At 40.2% G+C, this 18,731-nt stretch overlaps 1 protein-coding gene and 1 pseudogene across 2 annotated transcripts in view; one reads left to right on the top strand and one right to left on the bottom strand.

Annotated features, from left to right (window-relative positions):
• LOC309647286 (ribonuclease H2 subunit B-like) overlaps positions 1–18,731 on the bottom strand; it is a 789,004-nt gene that overhangs the window by 228,684 nt on the left and 541,589 nt on the right. The window lies entirely within an intron of this gene.
• On the top strand, positions 9,907–10,544 carry LOC309647293 (mitochondrial import receptor subunit TOM20 homolog pseudogene; annotated as a pseudogene). Its single transcript has one exon. The product of its transcript is annotated as a mitochondrial import receptor subunit TOM20 homolog pseudogene (transcript).

Below are 18,731 nucleotides of genomic sequence, written 5' to 3'. Positions count from 1 at the left end.
TTATGTTATTTATTTGCTTAAGAACTTCCCTTCTGCCATTCCCTCCATATGGTTCATGTTTTCCTTCTGAATTGGTGCTTTCACAGTACAAAACTGCCTTTGTTGAGAGGCAGTAACAGGTGTGTTGTGAGAGAGGGAGCGTGTGAGAGAACGGGAGAAAACGCGCATGTGTGTGAGAACGCGGCCGGCAGGGTGTGAGTTTTGTGTGTGCAGGTGTCCATGTAGTCTAAGGCACGAAGACCCAGTGTGCGCAGGGAATTCCTCAGGAGAATATAGTCGCATAATATTTAAGAGCTCTTGGCTGAGAAATCTATGCACCATCTGTGAACACATCCCTTCCAGAGAGATGCTGCAAAACCACCTTTGATTCCTAAGACAGACGAAGCAAATGCATTTCAGCAAAAGAGTTCTGATGAAACTAGCTCAGCAATATTCACTTTGTCTTGCTTTTCTCCCTAAACAGTGTCTCAGACAAAGCGTGGGCTTCAGGCCAGACAGACTGGACTTACATTTCAGCCAGGTGTTCCTCAGTGTGGGGATGTTGGGTGATTTACTAAATTTCCCCAAGTCCCAGTTTTTTTACCCATAAAAACTGGTAACAATGCCCAAACTCACAGTGTAACTGGGGGAATTCAGTGCCCAGGCACGGTGGTCACTCAATAAATGTTAGTTCCTTTCCCATAAATGCAATTCTTAGACCAGATTGAGCAGAGATGGGAAAAATTCTTCCCATGTGTTCAGGTAGGTAATTGACAAGGTCCAAATTGCCTTCTAATTTGCCAACAAAGGTTTTGACCTCTTGTCCTTTGGCATGGTAAAGATGCTTGAGATGCTGCAGTTGCATGTTTTTGCTTTAAGCTCATCTTCTCTACAGAACACTGGAATGACTGTGCACTGCTTTTAAGACACAAAAGCACTCCTTCCGCTCTGCTTTTAGCAGATCCTGACCCCCAAGCTGTTTTCATGGGGATGGTACTGGAGCTGTGGCCAGCCTGGGAAGTCTATCTGGACCGATTCCCATTGTGTCCAGTGGCACATGGGATGGACTGCTGCCTAGGATATGCTCCATGGCAGTGAGACCACACATGACAGACACATCTTTTGGGGAAATGTAAAACCAGGACCCTTCGTTTCATCAGCCCGACAGAGCAAGCCACTCAATTAGACTCTGGTTGAGAGGGAAGACTTGCTCCCTGCTTTTCAATAGCCATCACAGTATTGTGGAAAGAGAATGGACTTAGGAGTCAGAAGAAAGTTCAAATCCCACAGCTGCCACTATGATACAAAAGCAAAACAAAATAAAACAAAACACTGATTTAACTCCCCAGTTTCTGTTTCCAGTTTCCTGCATGGTAATACCCCAAACATCAAGTCGCTATTCCTGAATCCATCAGGAAATCACCTTATGCCATGCCTGGTACAAAGTAAATCATCAATGAATTTCAGTGCCCTTCACAAAGCTTCCAAACCCACATGACAGAGAATTATTCTACACACATATCTGAACAATTTGTTACTTGGCCTGTTGGCAGTGCTTAGCCAACTCCAAAGGAGAAACCACTCTGTGCTGACAATTAGAGGAACAAAGACATTGAGGTAGAAGCAAGTTTTCTCTTTGCTCCAAGAATAATTTAAAAATTTAATAATAATTTCAGCCACCATTTCCTACTTTTGAAGGCAGATCAGCGTGCTGTACAGGTTTCTAAGATGTATCTTCATGGGTTGGCATGGTGCATACTGCAAACCAACTCCCTCTGCACACAGTCTACCCCATCCAGGCATGCCTTCCAGTAGATCAGAGTTTGCAAGGCTCACTACTGCATTTCCCAGACCCCTTACACTTAGCATTTCACATGTGAAGTAGACTGCAGTAATCAGATGCACCGCATCTTAGATTTGAAATCAAGTTATATGGTAACTTAGTTTGGAAGCCCTGAAAACAGATTCCTAGACAAAGGTTTGCATACAGAAGATTTATTAGGGACTGTCTTCAGGAACAACACCCAGAAGGAAAAGAGAGAAGCAGGAATGGACCGAGTTTAGAGAAACTGAACTGTAATGTAGTTGCAAAGGGGACTTCAACCAATCCCACGGGTGTTCTGCACTGGGAAGGCCAGTCAGAGGTGTCCCTAATCAAGACGGAAGGGACTAGTATATTGTATCCTGCATCTATTAGGCAATGGACATAGGCCGCCCCCAGGGACAAGGCATACCTTGGGCAAGGCAGCTCCTAACAGTCAAGAGTGATTGTCAAAGATGGACAGAGCTATCAGCAGTCAACTCTCTTGGCAGCTGGGAGGCTGTGTGCCTGGGTCCTGAAGGGGGAACGTGGATGGCCCAGCACAGATCCCTAAAGTCCACTACCGATCACCCACTGTGCTGCTCAGACTAACTTGCTTACACTATATTTACCCCATCTGCAAACAGCTTCTCTGGGATTTTGGTTGGCATCATTTCTGGAGAAAATTTATAAAGGAGGTTGGTCAAATGAATACAGTCTCCACTGATGCAGCTGGTTTTAAGGCGACAACTGATACTCATGGTCTCCCTTCTCTACTGCTCCTTCTATCGTCCCTTCACTCCTAGCTATCACCTCCGCTGCTCTAGATGCTTCACTGTTGCGGTGACCAAATCCTCCTCCCTGAAGGAAGGTCTGAATCCCTGGTCAGCATGCCCTTTTCAGGCTTGACTCCTGCACTTGTCCATTGATCATCAAAATTGTACAGGGTCAAACAAAAAGATGTCAATTCTAGTCAATCTTCAGAATGCCAGAACTGTAGTTCATTGCATCTTTTGTGTAACGACTCCCTACCTCCTTCTGGTGATCAACACTAATTGTTCCTAACTGCAGTGATGACTCCTTTCCTTGACTGCTGGTCTTTTGGCATGATGAGCCATTGTGCCTAAAGGTTCAGGGATAGAAAGCACAGATTCCCTCAAGTAGATCACTGGGAGTGTGATAATTTGGGGTACTCGTATTTCTACCCCTTAGTTCCTGGGCACATGCATTCTACCTACTGGGGGCACAGCACCATATAATGTTGGTTGGTTTTGAGTGTATTGTGTCCTAGAGGACAGCATCCCATCTGTGAATGAAGTTTAGCCTTTTTCCACTTCTGTCAGCTGGCAATAGGGGACTCACCATGTGGCCATGTGTGTGCACTGAGCGACACCAGTGCAAGAGTGGTGGATGACACAGGGATTGGGGTCACTTGCTTGTGCAGCTAATTTGTGCCAGTCCCAGATGCACTACTTCCATCTTACAACAGATTGCTGTTGGGCCACCAACCATAAGACTTGGTGGATCTGACAGATGGGCAGCTCTGTCCAGATGGCCACTTGATGCCCATGGTCAGGGCCTAATGGTTTTTCAAATGGAATAGAATATAATTTTATGCTGCAGATATCAATTGCCTTGCTAGGGGCCTAATGGTTCTTCAAATGGAATATAATTTCATGCTGCAGATATAAATTGCTTTGCTAGGTGCCTGTGTTATGATTCCCCTATAAGGATAAATTTCCCCTGTAAGGATAAATAAACTCCACAGGGCAACTGTTTCTACCACAGATATCTCTATGCTAGTACCCCAGTATTGCCAAAGTGGCCTGGCTATTGTACAGAAACTTGGTCCTGCTGCACAACCCCTTGCTGTTCTGCCCTTCCTGCTCCACCTCTAGCTGCCCCAGCAGGCAGGCTTACTTAAGTGGATTGGAGAAATATTCCAAGGTGTGGAATTTGCTGTGCCCAAAACCTGAAGAGGTCTATCACACACGTGCTTCCTTCTTAGTGGTGGGAAGTACAAGATACAATAACATGCCCTTTACTTTGGAATCGATGCCCTGGCATGCCCAGACCCTAAAAACTGTACTGATATGGGGCCTCTGAACTTCAAAGGGTTACCTCCTATCCTCTGAAGCTCATAGACTTACCAAAGCTTCCAAAGTATTTGTGCTGGCATTTATCTCTGTCACTGGCCCCAAGATGTGATATTATTTTTTTATTTACAATCTTGGCAGGAAGAGGCAGGCAGTTTCAAAGCCTTCCATTTGCCATTCCCCACTACGGTAGCACTAACCTCCCAGGCCAAGAAACCAGTGTGGAAGATTTGCCAACTACTACATATGTCCATTCAAAATATCTACTCAGGTACCACTGAAATGACCAGTAGGTGGGTCTACGGACCCAGTGATCCACACCTGGGCCCGAACTCCATTTATTACCTCTCATATCCAACAGTGGGGCCATGTTGCTTCAGGTACCCAGCTATCAAAGTCAACCTGGAGTCCATGTCCACTAGTTCTCAAAATATCTGAGTATTTTCCTTTTCTCAGTATATAGTTACCCAAGCAAGTAGCTAAAGATCCCTTTAGGGAGGGGCAGGGAGAATCACTACCATATACAAGTACCATGGTGCTCTGGGATCCTTCGTCCTGGTGACCCAGATTCTTCTTCAGTCAGTGGATTCCAGATCTGAGAATCAGCTCAAGTCTAGGAACTACTTATTGGCGTTGCCGCCCTTAGTCTCCTAACCATCCATTTTAAATTTCTTTTGATTGTATAGATTGAGAAATACCCTTTTTAGCTGCCTATCTCTCTTGCCCCGAGGAATGCCATATTCTATTCATCACCTCCATGGCTCTCTATGAGTCAGGCTCCCTGGTGGCCACTCAGACCTTGTTGTTCATTATAATAATTGTACCCACTTGCTTCTGATGGGAAGAAGAAGCTAAACTGAGATACAATAGCAACAGAGGCTTCTGCTGATTCTGTAAGAAATGAAGCAACTGACAAAGGATTAATCTCCAAAATTTACAAGCAGCTCATGCAGCTCAATAACAAAAAAACAAACAATCCAATCCAAAAATGGGCAGAAGACCTAAATAGACATTTCTCCAAAGAAGATATACAGATTGCCAACAAACACATGAAAGAATGCTCAACATCATTAATCATTAGAGAAATACAAATCAAAACTACAATGAGATATCATCTCACACTGGTCAGAATGGCCACCATCAAAAAATCTACAAACGGGCTTCCCTGGTGGCGCAGTGGTTAAGAATCCGCCTGCCAATTCAGGGGACACGGGTTCGAGCCCTGGTCCGGGAAGATCCCACATGCCGCGGAGCAACTAAGCCCGTGCGCCACAACTAGTGAGCCTGCGCTCTAGAGCCCACGAGTCACAACTACTGAGCCCACGTGCCACAACTACTGAAGCCCGTGCGCCTAGAGCCCGTGCTCCGCAACAAGAGAAGCCACCGCAATGAGAAGCCGGCGCACCGCAAGGAAGAGTAGCCCCCGCTCGCCGCAACTAGAGAAAGCCCGCGCGCAGCAGTGAAGACCCAACACAGCCAAAAATAAATAAATAAAATAAATAAATTTAAAAAAAAATCTACAAACAATAAATGCTGGTGTGGAGAAAAGGGAACCCTCTTGCACTCTTGGTGGGAATGTAGATTGATACAGCCACTATGGAGAACAGTATGGCAGTTCCTTAAAAAACTAAAAATAGAACTACCATACAACCCAGCAATCCCACTACTGGGCATATACCCTGAGAAAACCATAATTCAAAAAGAGTCATGTACCACAATGTTCATTGCAGCTCTATTTACAATAGCCAGGACATGGAAGCAACCTAAGTGTCCATCAACAGATGAATGGATAAAGAAGATGTGGCACATATATACAATGGAATATTACTCAGCCATAAGAAACTGAGTTACTTGTAGTGAGGTGGATGGACCTAGAGTCTGTCATACAGAGTGAAGTAAGTCAGAAAGAGAAAAACAAATACCGTATGCTAACACATATATATGGAATCTAAGGAAAAAATAGGTCATGAAGAACCTAGGGGCAAGACGGGAATAAAGACACAGACCTACTAGAGAATGGACTTGAGGACATGGGGAGGGGGAAGGGTAAGCTGAGACGAAGTGAGAGAGTGGCATGGACATATATACACTACCAAACGTAAAATAGATAGCTAGTGGGAAGCAGCTGCATAGCACAGGGAGATAAGCTCGGTGCTTTGTGACCACCTAGAGGGGTGGGATAGGGAGGGTGGGAGGGAGGGAGACGCAAGAGGGAAGAGATATGGGGATGTATGTATATGCATGGCTGATTCACTCTGTTATACAGCAGAAACTAACACACCATTGTAAAGCAATTATACTCCAATAAAGATGTTAAAAAAAAAAAAGATGCTCTGTAGCCAGGATGGCTCTTCAGAGTTGCCCCGAATGGAAGCAAGGAGGCTGGGTCTTTGCAGCCCTGCAGCAACAAGTCAATGGTGTGGAATGCATTCTTTAGGCTATGCAGCTTCCTATGGCCAAGGGAAATTCTTAGTGGTGAGTTGCAGCCAAGATTCCTGTCATTTGCAGGACCATGCTTCAGGACCGCGCTTTAGAGCTTAAAGGAGTTTGAGTTGACACACTACAGTATTAGCTACATGTGGGGAGAGAGGTAGATCACAAAGCATCTATTTTGCTTGTGCGGACTGCGGTGAGGGCAGTATGATTCTGGAGCCAGGTGCTATACCAGCAGTTTGCTGACTCTTTAGCTTTTGATCATGTCAAAGGTGGAAGCTCCTTTGACTTTCCAGTTCTGCAGCGTTGTTTTGAGACATATCCTGAAAACTGAGATCAGAGTCTATTTCTTTAGCCCTCACAATGATTATGTGAACGTTCAGCACCTCTAAATAAATCCCTTCCTGCTTAAACTAGCTCGAGTAGATTGTATGTTCTCAACTAAGAACCTTGAACAAAGTTGGTATTTGATAGCCAGCATCCGTTCTGGTTAGATGGTGCCATGATGTATTGGTCATTGTATACATTGAAAATTACATAAACCTTCACCAGTAGAGTCAGGTTTCTAGCTTAAAGGCAAAGTAGCTAATATATGCTGTACGCTGAACTTCCCAGAACCCACAGCTCTCCGTGGTTGATTGACATGGGGTTAGTGCTCAGTTTTGGACAGTGTGTGCTTATATTACTTTGCTAGTTAGGCCTGCAAGAAAGGGACCTGAACAGATGACTTTGGGGAAAAGTCTCTATGTTAAGATTTTGTGGAATTGTGGTATAATAGGTGACGGATCTCAGTAGCTATAGTCACTCAGGGTCTCAGTGCTTTAGGAAACCAGGACAATTGGCCAGTGTCATTCAGTATGCAGTCTAAACTTGAAAATCTTGCCTTCTCTTTGCACCTTGGCATTTACTCTTTTCCAAAAGGGGTTTTCGTTGGATTGGAACTGTTATTATTGGACAAAATTTCTCACCAAGCCTTTGCAAAGGGAGTTGGCTTCTCATGTGCCTAGCGCTCCTGGTTTCCCCATTGATCCCTGGTTCAGTCCGCTGGAGCCAGGGTAGCAAGAGCCACTCATAGGAAAAGCAGAATGCTCCTTTGTGGCAGGTAAGCGGGGTTTCGTTCAGCCCCGTGCAGCCATTCCAGGGCTGAATCCTCCCAGAGAATGGCTTGTGAGAGTTTGGGTCGCAAGTGTTATATCAAGGGCAGCCACTGCTTCCCTTCCCTTCTCCACAGTCCTTTGTGTAAATCCATCTCTTCCCGATAGCCTTAGATAAACTTAATGAAACATGCTTTGTTGAGAAGCAGGTTTATAAACATGCACACATTTGAAGGTAGAGCCTGCAGAGTTTTGGATACATACATACTGAAGCACAAGAAGATAAACTGCATCCATTTTCTCAAATAAATAAGTATTTTTAAAGCTCGTATAACCTTTATAACAGTGTTTTCCAAATGTACCTGAGGATAAGTTTGAAAAGTTACCTGGGCTTTTTGTTAGACTTTCAAGTGCTCAGACCCTTTGAATCAGAGTCTCTAGGAGCAAGACCTGGGAAGCTCTGTATTTAACAAGTGCCCAGGGCGATTCTTATCAGAAAAATTTAGGAAACCAATCCCTTCACTATAGTCACCTCTCTGGCCAGTCCTATAAATGGCCTGCAGGTGTCCTCACCCACTTCAGCGTCACAGATGGACCCCTTGCATGGGTGAACCAATTGTATGTGCAGAAAGCAGTTGTTAAACAGATCTTAATATTCAAACCAACCAAGGGAACTAATATCAATGTGCTCTTTTTTTTTTTTTAATCAAAGTGATGAGCTAAACCTAGGTGGACAATCTAAAAGCAAGTGTGCTGAAATATGACCACTTTATGAAATAATATATTGAACAGTATTAATCCATTACTTTTTCCTTTCATCCAGGATTCTTAGAAATCTCTGTCTTTTTTCCCCGCAATGAGAAATAATTCCGTAGAACATGCACTAAATGCTGGACTGTGTTCTTTGCTGTAAAGGCAGACAGAAGTGTAGCTTGACAGTAATGAATGACTATATTACACAATTACTTAAATATGAGTCTTCAGCAAAAATGAAATGACTTGAGGCTTTTCAACAAATGCAGCTTTAAGCTCAGCAAATAATGGCTTGTGTCAAATTTGTTTATTAGCATGGGTAATTTGTTCTTAACTAGACATATTTTACACTTGAAGTAATGTTTTACTAGAACTCCATAAAGCAATTGTGCAATTGATAATAAATATGTCACTACTGGTAAGTAATTAATTCATATGAAGTTAGTTACAACTATGCTAGCACCGCCTAGAGTATAGAAAAAGAATGCATAAATAACTAAAGTAGTTATAGTCAAATAACAGATGGTATGAAAAAGTCAGCAATAAAAGAAATAAAGATGTGGACAAAGTGTGCGTGTGTGTTTGTGTGGGTGTGTGTAATCATATTGATCAAGCACCTATAACACACCTGACATCATGCCAGACCGTTTCCTCAGAACTTTTCAGGGAAGTATTGAATGCAGTTATTATAGATGAGGAAACGGAGGATCTGAAAGTTTAAGTAGTTTGTACTATGATACACCATTGATGGAAATAAGGTCTGAGCACAGGTGTAAAGCTGTGCTTTTTCTACTAGTGTTTAGTATAATGTTATACAAGTATGAGTTTTAGGGTCAGATATACCTTGTTTGTGTCCTGAGTCAGCCACTCACCAGATATATAATCTTGGTAAGGGGACCTAGCACCCCTTAGCCTTAATAACAACAGCATCTACTACATAGAATTATTGTGAGGATTAAATGGGAAGACACATGGGAAAAGATAGTATCAATATAATGCCTGGTACACATCAAGCACTAAGTAAAGTTAGTCAATTACATGATATCTCCAGGAAAGTCATCACAGAGTAAATAATTACTCAACAGAGTAAGAATTGAGCATTATTTTCATTTACAGTGAACAGATATTATTTTCTCTCTACTATTCAGGTATATATGGACTGAATTTAACAAAGACTGATTAAATACAGACTTCAGATTTCTGAGGCAGTCTTGTTTTCATGAAATTTTAGTTTTGAAAAATGTTTCATTTAATTCAACTCAATAACAATTATTTAAGCACCTGTGTCAGTTACTTCCTTCAAGGACCTCACAGCCTTAATGATTGGGTATAAGGTGGTGGCAGGACAGAAGAGGAAGAAATGGGAGGTATATTGAAGGAAAAGAAGTGGAACTTCAGACTGACAGAACAGCTCAGAAGACCTAGTCCTACTTTTAAAGCAGCAAACAGATCCTAGAAAGCCTTACAAACGGATGGAAAAGACACATAACAGTTAAGTGTAGTATATGAAGAGGTAACACTTAAAACGAGATATAAAGGATGAATAAAGGAGTGGGCCAGGCAAAGAAGGGTGATAAATGCAAAAGGTTGAAGATAAGAGAGAGCACTGTGGTCTGGCACATCAGAAATGGTAAGTGGTTCCATCAGGCTGGAAGGCATATGGGCTTGGGAGCCTGTGTATAGAGAAAAGACTGCGGTAAAACATTAGGTTACATAGATTTGAAGGAATCAATTCATGAAGAATCTTACATGCCTTTTATGCTCTATGTCTGTGGTTTGTTACTGCAGCTGCCCGTTAGAATCACCAGGGAAGAGGGCGTCGGTACTGAGCGGCGGCGTCTGCTCCGAGGGTCCTGAGCCAACAGCTTCTCCGCGGGCCCCGCCGCCGCCAACCCCACTCCTAGTTGGAGAGAAGATGGTGGGCCGGAACAGCGCCATCGCTGTTTTCATCGGGTACTGCATTTACTTCGGCCGCAAGAGACGGAGTGACCCCAACTTGAAGAACAGGGTGCGAGAACGAGGAAAGAAACAGAAGCTTGCCAAGGAGAGAGCTGGACTTTCCAAGTTACCTGACCTTAAAGATGCTGAAGCCGTTCAGAAATTCTTCCTCGAAGAAATACAGCTTGGTGAAGAGTTACTAGCTCAAGGTGAATATGAGAAGGGTGTGGACCATCTGACAAATGCAATTGCTGTGTGTGGACATCCACAGCAGTTACTGTAAGTATTGCGGCAAACTCTTCCACCACCAGTGTTCCAGATGCTTCTGACTAAGCTCCCAACAATTAGTCAGAGAATTGTAAGTGCTCAGAGCTTGGCTGAAGATGATGTGGAATGAGAAACAAATGTCAACATAATAATCTCAATTAAAAAATATTTTTAAAATCTGAACTTGGAAGATGATCAGCTCTGGGGGAGTAAGGGCAAATAAGCTTGTTATGGACTGTCCTACACTGAAATCTACCAAAGTTAATTTTTACTTTGTGTAGATCCATTTGTCTGTTTTATTTATTTTTCCCAGTGAAAAGCGTATTTTGATAGAGAGGTTTTCATTTTATAAATACACTCTCAGTTACTGAAATGTGGATTTTGTTTATTCCTAAAACGTGCAATTAGAAGGTACATATATAACATCACATTACTTACAGTAAAATGACCCAGTGCTCAGGTTTGAAAGGCCAAAAAACGTGTAGAAGAAAACTGAAGAAAGCACTTTTTTTTTAAGCTAGTACAGTTTGCTATACATCAGAAAATTGGATGGAAACTTGACTGTGTATCAAAACTGAGCATTAAAATCTTTAAGAGATTACTTCTTTCCATTTAATCTCTTAAATATGTATAATGTGCTGCTGTGCTACAATAACTTCACCCCCAGTGTTGAACTGTTTTGCTTAAATCAGTGGGCCTAATGTGTTCCAGATATTTATCGCCTTGTATTTTAGATATGTGTAGTTGCAAATAGCACCAGGAATTAGATCTATGTACACCCTTAATCTAGCTGAGTAAACTTCGCCAGTTAATGTCTGTCCACATTTATAAAATGAGGGAATTTGTCTGCTAATTCAGCTTCTAATTCCTTTGGTTCTGCTCAGCATTTTCATATCCCTTTTTCTGAGGGATATATCTGTTTGGGCAACCAGCCCTTGCATTTTTTAATACTCTGAATTTTGCATGCTTGCCTGACTTAGTATTTCTGAACTGATTTTTTTTTTTAAGGTATAACTTGTGTTGATTTTCACTGAAATCATGGTTCTGTCACTACTTTTGTAAATTAATCTGAAATTTAACTTTCAAGGTAACTGGGACAATATGCTTGTAAAAGTGTATGTTTCCCTTTGCTTTTATTGTCAGTGTACCTCCTAAATCCCCTTCCAGCCTGATTCACTTATCTTGTTATGAGAATAAGGTGTAACTTTGTGGCTGAAGACTTGCAAAGGATGAAGATAACGGAATGGGACTTTTTATTCTCAAAATAGTGATATCATCTGCAGCCACAGATTCAATATCAGACCTGAGAATAAAGATCCTTCGTACTTAAAAAAAAAAAAAAGAATCACCTGGGAAGTTTTTGAAAACTACTGATGGAGTACTGCATCCCAAAATAACTATCTAGACTGTTTAGGGCCCATCCTCCTATTGAGATAATATAAAACTGGACAAAATATATTTTAAAAATGTGTTTGAGCATCTGAAACTACCAAGAGAGTAAGAATTTGGAGGGCCAAGATCCAGATGAGAAGGAAATCCAAGAGTCATGATCTGACATCTGGGGCAACTTTTTCCCTCAAGAGGATTGACTGCCTATTTCAAAATCAGTGCCTGAGAGACTGAAAAGTTGGGGAGTTTCCAGTAGTTTCACAGGAGCGGGGATTGGGGTTGGTGAAAATTGGAGTTCAAAGCACACCAAGGTGGATTGGACCTGATATATACCCTCGGACTTCATTTGGGACCCTCAAAATTTACACACTAGGAATAAGAATGGCCTGGAAAGAAATCAGACTTCATAAGAATTGGAGCCTAGATTTGATCATCTCATTCCCTAATTGGATTATGGTGATCTTATCCTAGTCTAGTTGTCTTTCAGAAACAAAAGTAAATTCTCTCTGGTCAAAATAACGTTATAATATAAGCCAGAAACTTAAAGTATGTCTACCATGCCCCATACACAATGTCCAACACTCAATCGAAAGTAACAAGGCATACAAAAAATGCAAATCTTGACTGCAAACCAAGAAAAAAAATTCAGACACTATAAACAGACTCACAAAATAGTTATTATAAAGTCCATGTTTGGAATAGACATAGACGTTTAATAACTATTGTTAATTTTTTTGAGGAATTAAATAACAAGTGGGAGAGTTTCAGAAAGAATAGAAATTATTGCAAATATGAAAATGGAAATAAATGGAAAAAACAGTAACTGCAATTAAGATATCAATGGATAGGTTTAACAGAAGACTTAAAACACAGTTAGTGAAAAATAGGAGAAAATATCTAGATGGAGGTGTAGAGAGCCAGAAGTAGACAAAATAGATAAAAGAACCTAATACAAGGTTTACAAGTCTAAAATTCAGGTAACTTGAGTCCCAGAAGTAAAAAAGAAAACGTCTTGGAAGAAGTAATATTTGAAGAGATAATGGTTGTAAATTTTTTTTTTTAAATGATGAAAGACACCAAGCCGCTGGTACAAGAAGTTCAACTAACCCCAAGCAGGATAAATACACAAACAAATCACATATAAGCACATAATAATAAAACTTCTGAAAACCAAAGACAAAAAACAAACTCTTAAACGGGTACAGAAAAAAATGACATATTACCTTCAAAGGAGAAATAATAAAACTGATTGTTGACTTTTCACAATGTAAAGATTAAAAGCCAATAACCAATGGAATAATATCTTCAAAGTTCTTGAAGAAAATAAGTCAATTTATAAATTATGTATTTTATGAAAATATTCTTCAAAAATTAAAAGATTCTGCTTATAAGAACCTTGTAATAGGTTATGTCAGACCAATGCTCCTTTGACAATGAGATGTCACTACAAACCTATTAGAATATCTAACATTTAAAAACTGACCAAAATGAATGTTAGTTAGCAAGGATAAAGAGTAACTAGAACTCTTATACATTACTTGTCAGAATGCAAAATGGTATGACCACTTTGAAAATCAGTTTGACAACTTCTTATAAAGTAAAGCATATGCTTCTCATATGAACCCACAGTCTCACTCCTAGGAATTTACCCAAGACAAACAAAAACTAATATTCACTAAAAATCTATATGTTAATATATATAATGGCTATATTCATAATCACCCCAAACTGAAAAAAGCTCAAATATCAATCAACAGGTGAATGGTAAACAAACTGTGGTATATCCATTCATACAATAGAATATTACTTAGCAATGAAAGGAACAACTACTCATACAACATAGATTAATCTCAAGTCCATTAGGTTAAATGAAAGAAGCTAAACTCAAAAGACTACATTCTATATGATTTCTTTTATTCAGGAACAGACAATACTATAAGAACAGAAAATATATCAGTTGCTGCCAGGGGCTGGGGGTGGCATAAAGGGGTGTGAACATAGTATGCTGGTAAATCTTCAAGCTCTCCAAATAAAAACTCTCTGATTTGTAGCATTTGCCAGTTTCTCTAGTGTAAATATTCCCATCATGGCCAATTTTAACCTCCCAAAGTGATGACACTGAACATGGAGTTGGGAAGAGATGCAAAGCAGCACAGTAGTATATGGTATTTCCACCATACAGATAAAATAGATATTAATAACTACACAGCCACAGATAATAGTACAGTGTAAAATAATTAGAAAGCAACAAGTTTTTAGTACTTATTACCTTTTAAAAAATATAATTATATTGAGTTGTAAGTTTATGTAATTTAATTTTAAATAATAGCTGTTTTTAACAACGGGCTTTGAAAATTCCTTAAAGTTTAACAATCTGCTGACTCTAGGGAGTCACTAGGCACAAGGGAAATGTTTGAGGTGATAGAAGTGTTCTGTGTCTTGATTTTGGTGGTGTTGTACAACTGTATGCATCTGTCAAAACCTATAGATCTACATGCTTAAAAGGGTTAATTTTATTGTGTGTAAATTATAGCTCAAAAAAACCTAATCACAAAATTTGCATATATCCTTTCACTCATCAATATCCGTTCTAGGAATCTATCCTCAGTTGTATTCAAACCTGTCCACCACTGATTTTAATAATAAAATAGGAATTAACCTGAAATCCACACATTGGATAATGAATAATAAATTATTGTATATCCAACAAGATATTTCAAGAGATATTCCAAGAGAATTTTCTTAGCAGCTAGAAAAAGGTGAGGCATGAAAAAGTAGTTTCTTCTGGAAGGTGGCTGAGGGATAAAAGTTAAGAGAGACTTACATGTATGCATACCCTGTTGTAATTTTGAAATTTTCCAAGTGCGTGCATGACTTTTTCAAAAGATAAAGGGACCCTAAGTTGGTTTTAATCAAAATGAAATACAGACATTTTCAAACAAACAAACTCTCCTGAGATAATTTACGACCAACACACCTTCACTAATACTTAAATGCCTTCAGGTACTGTCTCATGCTTTGCTCACCACTGTATGGATGGAGAAATGGAGGCCCAGAGACTGAAAAACTTTTTCAAAGGCACACAGCAATAGTGTAGCTCTGGGACTTGAAAATGCACACTCTTAGCTTTGCTAGACTGTTTTTCAGGAAAGTTCAGGGAGGGTCTAGGCGTCCTTTGCAGAGTAGTGCTAACTGAAGTCAAGGTGAGCTAGCACTTCCCTGAGAGGGAGTTTATAAAAGAGAAAGACAAAGAATCAAGAAGAGAACCCTGGAGACATCCATACTTAGGAGAAGAAAGAGAAGGCTGACAAGAAAACAGAAGAGGAATGATTAGAAAGAAATAATATAACAATGTGATCTATTGCTTAAAATGTTGGAAGAAAATACATTTGTGGGAAAAAAAAATCACTTTGTTCTGTTACTTGAACTGTATTCTTCAGACCTCGCCCTGCTTTTTAAGGAGAAAGCATGCTCACCACACCCATGGGCACATGCATGTTGGAGCACGTTGGACCCAATACCATGTTTAGGATTCTGGCTTCTCTGTGCCCTACTATTCAACAGTTAGAAAGGTCCTGTCCTCTACTTGCATTTCAGCCAGAAATACAACTCCCCAGCACATGGGGACTTAATTTCCTTGGACAGTTTAGATTGGAGCTGTGAAGAAAGAAATGGTTTTAAACCATTGCTTCTTGTTTTGTTTCTCTGTTCAGTGGTGGGAAAGAAATAAAAATGATAGTACCTCCCTGCCCCACAAATAAAATGAAACCAGTAATATGTGTGCGGAAGGAAGCTGGAGCAGGGAAATCAGGAACAGCTGGGCCTAACACAGTGCAGTTACATATGTCCTTTTTGAAAGACAAATCAGAATGGCTCAAGAGAAGGCCGCAGAGACACACAAACTTCTAAAACTCTGGACTTGCCAGCTGCAGAAATGGATTGTGCTGGGAGAACTTAAGAGTCACTTGAGAGTATTTAGTTCTCCAAGTGAGTAGCAAAAGTGTGCTAATGAGGTCTTTAACACCTGTACTCCAACCAGCAGCTGAGTCTACGCAGAACCAGGCGGGGCAGCCAACAGCTTAGAGGTGGCCTTGGGGAACTCGGAAACAGAAAATCACTATTCCTGGTTAGTAGGATGCAGATGATATTTGCTTTCCTTTTTATGCTTTTTTTTCTATTTTCCACATACACATCAAATCAGGAAACAAAATGTTATTTTGAAAAACAAAACATTGCATTCAGTTTATCTTTCCCAGTTATTCATTCCCTGGTCACTTGTTTTTGTCTCTGAGCATGTAATGGTTCAGGCACTAGATGCAGCTCTGCTTCTGTCACTTGTCACCTCCAGAAAGTCTTCATACAGGCAGCAGCAGGTGGCTAATACAGAAGAGATGGGATGGGAAGAGAAAACATCCTTCCAGGATGTCTCTCCTTGGCATGCTTTGTCTTTTTCTTTGTTCTGAGAACTGAAGAAGACTCCTTTTAAGTACCCTATGCCCCTTCTCTCCCCAAAATACTCCCTGACAATGACTTGCCTCTCTTTCCCACTCAGGTTTGACAGAACAAATAGTGATAACTAGAGAAATGGAACATGAAATATCAACTTATTAATCTGGGTAAGTAGCTGAAAACTAAAAAAGGCAAGACTTCAGGTAAACTGGATAGAAAAATGGGACTTAGAACCAAAGTAAATGAGAGTGAGGCTTTCCACCTTGAATCTAAATCTTGGATTCTGTATGGTGAGGTGTCCTACAGAGAGAGGGAGAGAGGAAACATGCCTGTGCCTATGGGGCAGACTTGGAGGCTAATGGCCCACCTGGGCACAGGTAGAACAGCAGGAGGGTGGCCCCTTTGCAGACCATGCCCTCTGCAAATGTGGTCTGATCACTTTCAAATTCTGACCAATCAGATTAGTGACTCCTGTAATGGCAAGTGTTAAGGAGGTCTCCAAGTGGGTAGAGGCTGAGATCTTTTTCATGGGCTGCAGCTAGTAGCCTAGGAGTAAAGAATGAGGAAAGTGATTTTCTTGCCTCCTTTTCTCCTCCTCCCAATAAAGACTGGAATCCATTTTAGAGTCCCCCATGACTGGATTCTTCAGCCCAATTTGTTACCATTTCTTCTTGGACCAAATCCTCATTTCAATAAAAATATAAATGATGCAAATCTTTATGAAGCTTCCACACTCCTTTCAGCTCCAAATCTTGCTTCTATAGAAACCTGCTGTACACTGTGTTCTATCTGCCATTTTTCAAAAAATAGGAAAGTTATCTCATGGTAGGATTACATTTGGTAAGAGCTGTGCATGGTGAGTAAGACAAAAGCTTACAATTGAAATGGTCACTATTTGCTTTTTCTAAATTGAGTGTAATAGGTTGCAATTCTTTGGGTTATTGGAATTTTAATCAAGACTCCCAGATGTTATGGTAAATTAATAGCTTATGATTAAGTTTCTATTGGCAATTAATGTCAGCTTTTAAATCAGTGTTTGTTATACTTCATATCACATTTACATTTATTAAGTAATCAAATATTTATGTTTATTGCACAATGTTCTTATGAATGCTCCCAAGCATTGTCATTAATTATAAAGCATTGCTCTGGAAAATATTTCTTGTTGTGAGAATATTTAGATACATGTTTTCACGGTGTAAATTTGCAACGCCTGTGTGGCCTAATGTTTGCACATTGTGTGTGCTAGAAAAGCAGGTGTGAAGGGCATAGTGTTCCACATACTCTAATTGAACAAAGGTGGTTTTCACCCTCAGTTGAATTGAATTGATGAACTCACAGGAAACACTGATTAGTTGGAACTCGGGAAGTTTTTTTCTACTTATTCCTGGGATTTGCTCCATGAAAATATTGTTTTGGAATTGGCGGGAAAACAAATTTATGTAAAAATAAATGTCCTTTCTTTAACTGAAAGAACTAGGAAACTTCTTATTGCCTAATGTTAAAAAACATAAGAAAGCAAAAAGAAGTTCTGTTTTTCCACAATGAACTAATTAATTTCAGCTGCGTTTTGAGATGCCATCAAGGCAATTATGATATTGAGATAATTTAAACAACAGCAAACCTTCTGTTGAGGAAAAAGTGAACTTGGGGTGTTCAGATGATCTCTGTGATATAGATACTGCTTTAGGCTTAAAAAAAAAAATCTACTGTCATGCCCCCAATATATGATATTTTCCCTGTTCTAACTCTGAAGAAAGTGACACATAAAAGTAGAGTGTCCCACAGCAAATGAGTGACAGAACTCAGTTTAGTACAGGGTTCTTCATTCTCAGACTATGGCTCTCTTGCACTAGGCCAATGGTTTACAAATTCTTTGGAGCCACAGAAATCTTTCTTCAATGAAATCTCATCAGGAAGCCTAATATTTAAAACAGAGTAGAACTGCTTGATAATTCCAAGCCAATTTCAGTGTCTCCAACAACTTTCAAAGTTCTTGCCAGATTGCAATAATTTCCAAGAAAACTGATTTTTCCCTACTTCATCTCCAAGAAATGGAATTAAAAGGACTTCTGAAAACTTCTTCATTAAAGGTTTCATCACTGCTGATGGGCAGAGCCATCACCAGGCAGGTAAACACTCAGGCACCACATGCACTTCAGCAGAACCTGAAGATGGGAAACTCACACTGATGCTAGTGAATGGAACAACTTCCACGCAGCTCCTATCATTAATATTCTACCTGGACATGTCCATGCACTTCTCCATGTACTGGCCTTGCATTCTGGACCACGCAGAAAAATATCAAAAGGGAAGCCTAGCTGAATCACTCAAGATTCCTGTCCCCTGATAAGATAATACATCCTTTCTCAGACTGTAAGAAAAGAAGAAACCCAATATATATGAGTGGCTACTGAGGGCAAGGCATTTTTTTACTAGATGATTTTCATATCTCACTTGACCTTGTGAGATGTGTCATTTTGTTCTCATTTTACAAAGGAGGAAAACAAGACTCAGAGCAGCTTCATAACT

This window comes from Balaenoptera physalus (genome assembly GCF_965194825.1).
Source record: "Balaenoptera physalus genome assembly, chromosome: 18".
In the NCBI taxonomy this organism is placed as follows: Eukaryota; Metazoa; Chordata; class Mammalia; order Artiodactyla; family Balaenopteridae; genus Balaenoptera; species Balaenoptera physalus.
This window is presented reverse-complemented; position numbering and strand designations above follow the sequence as displayed.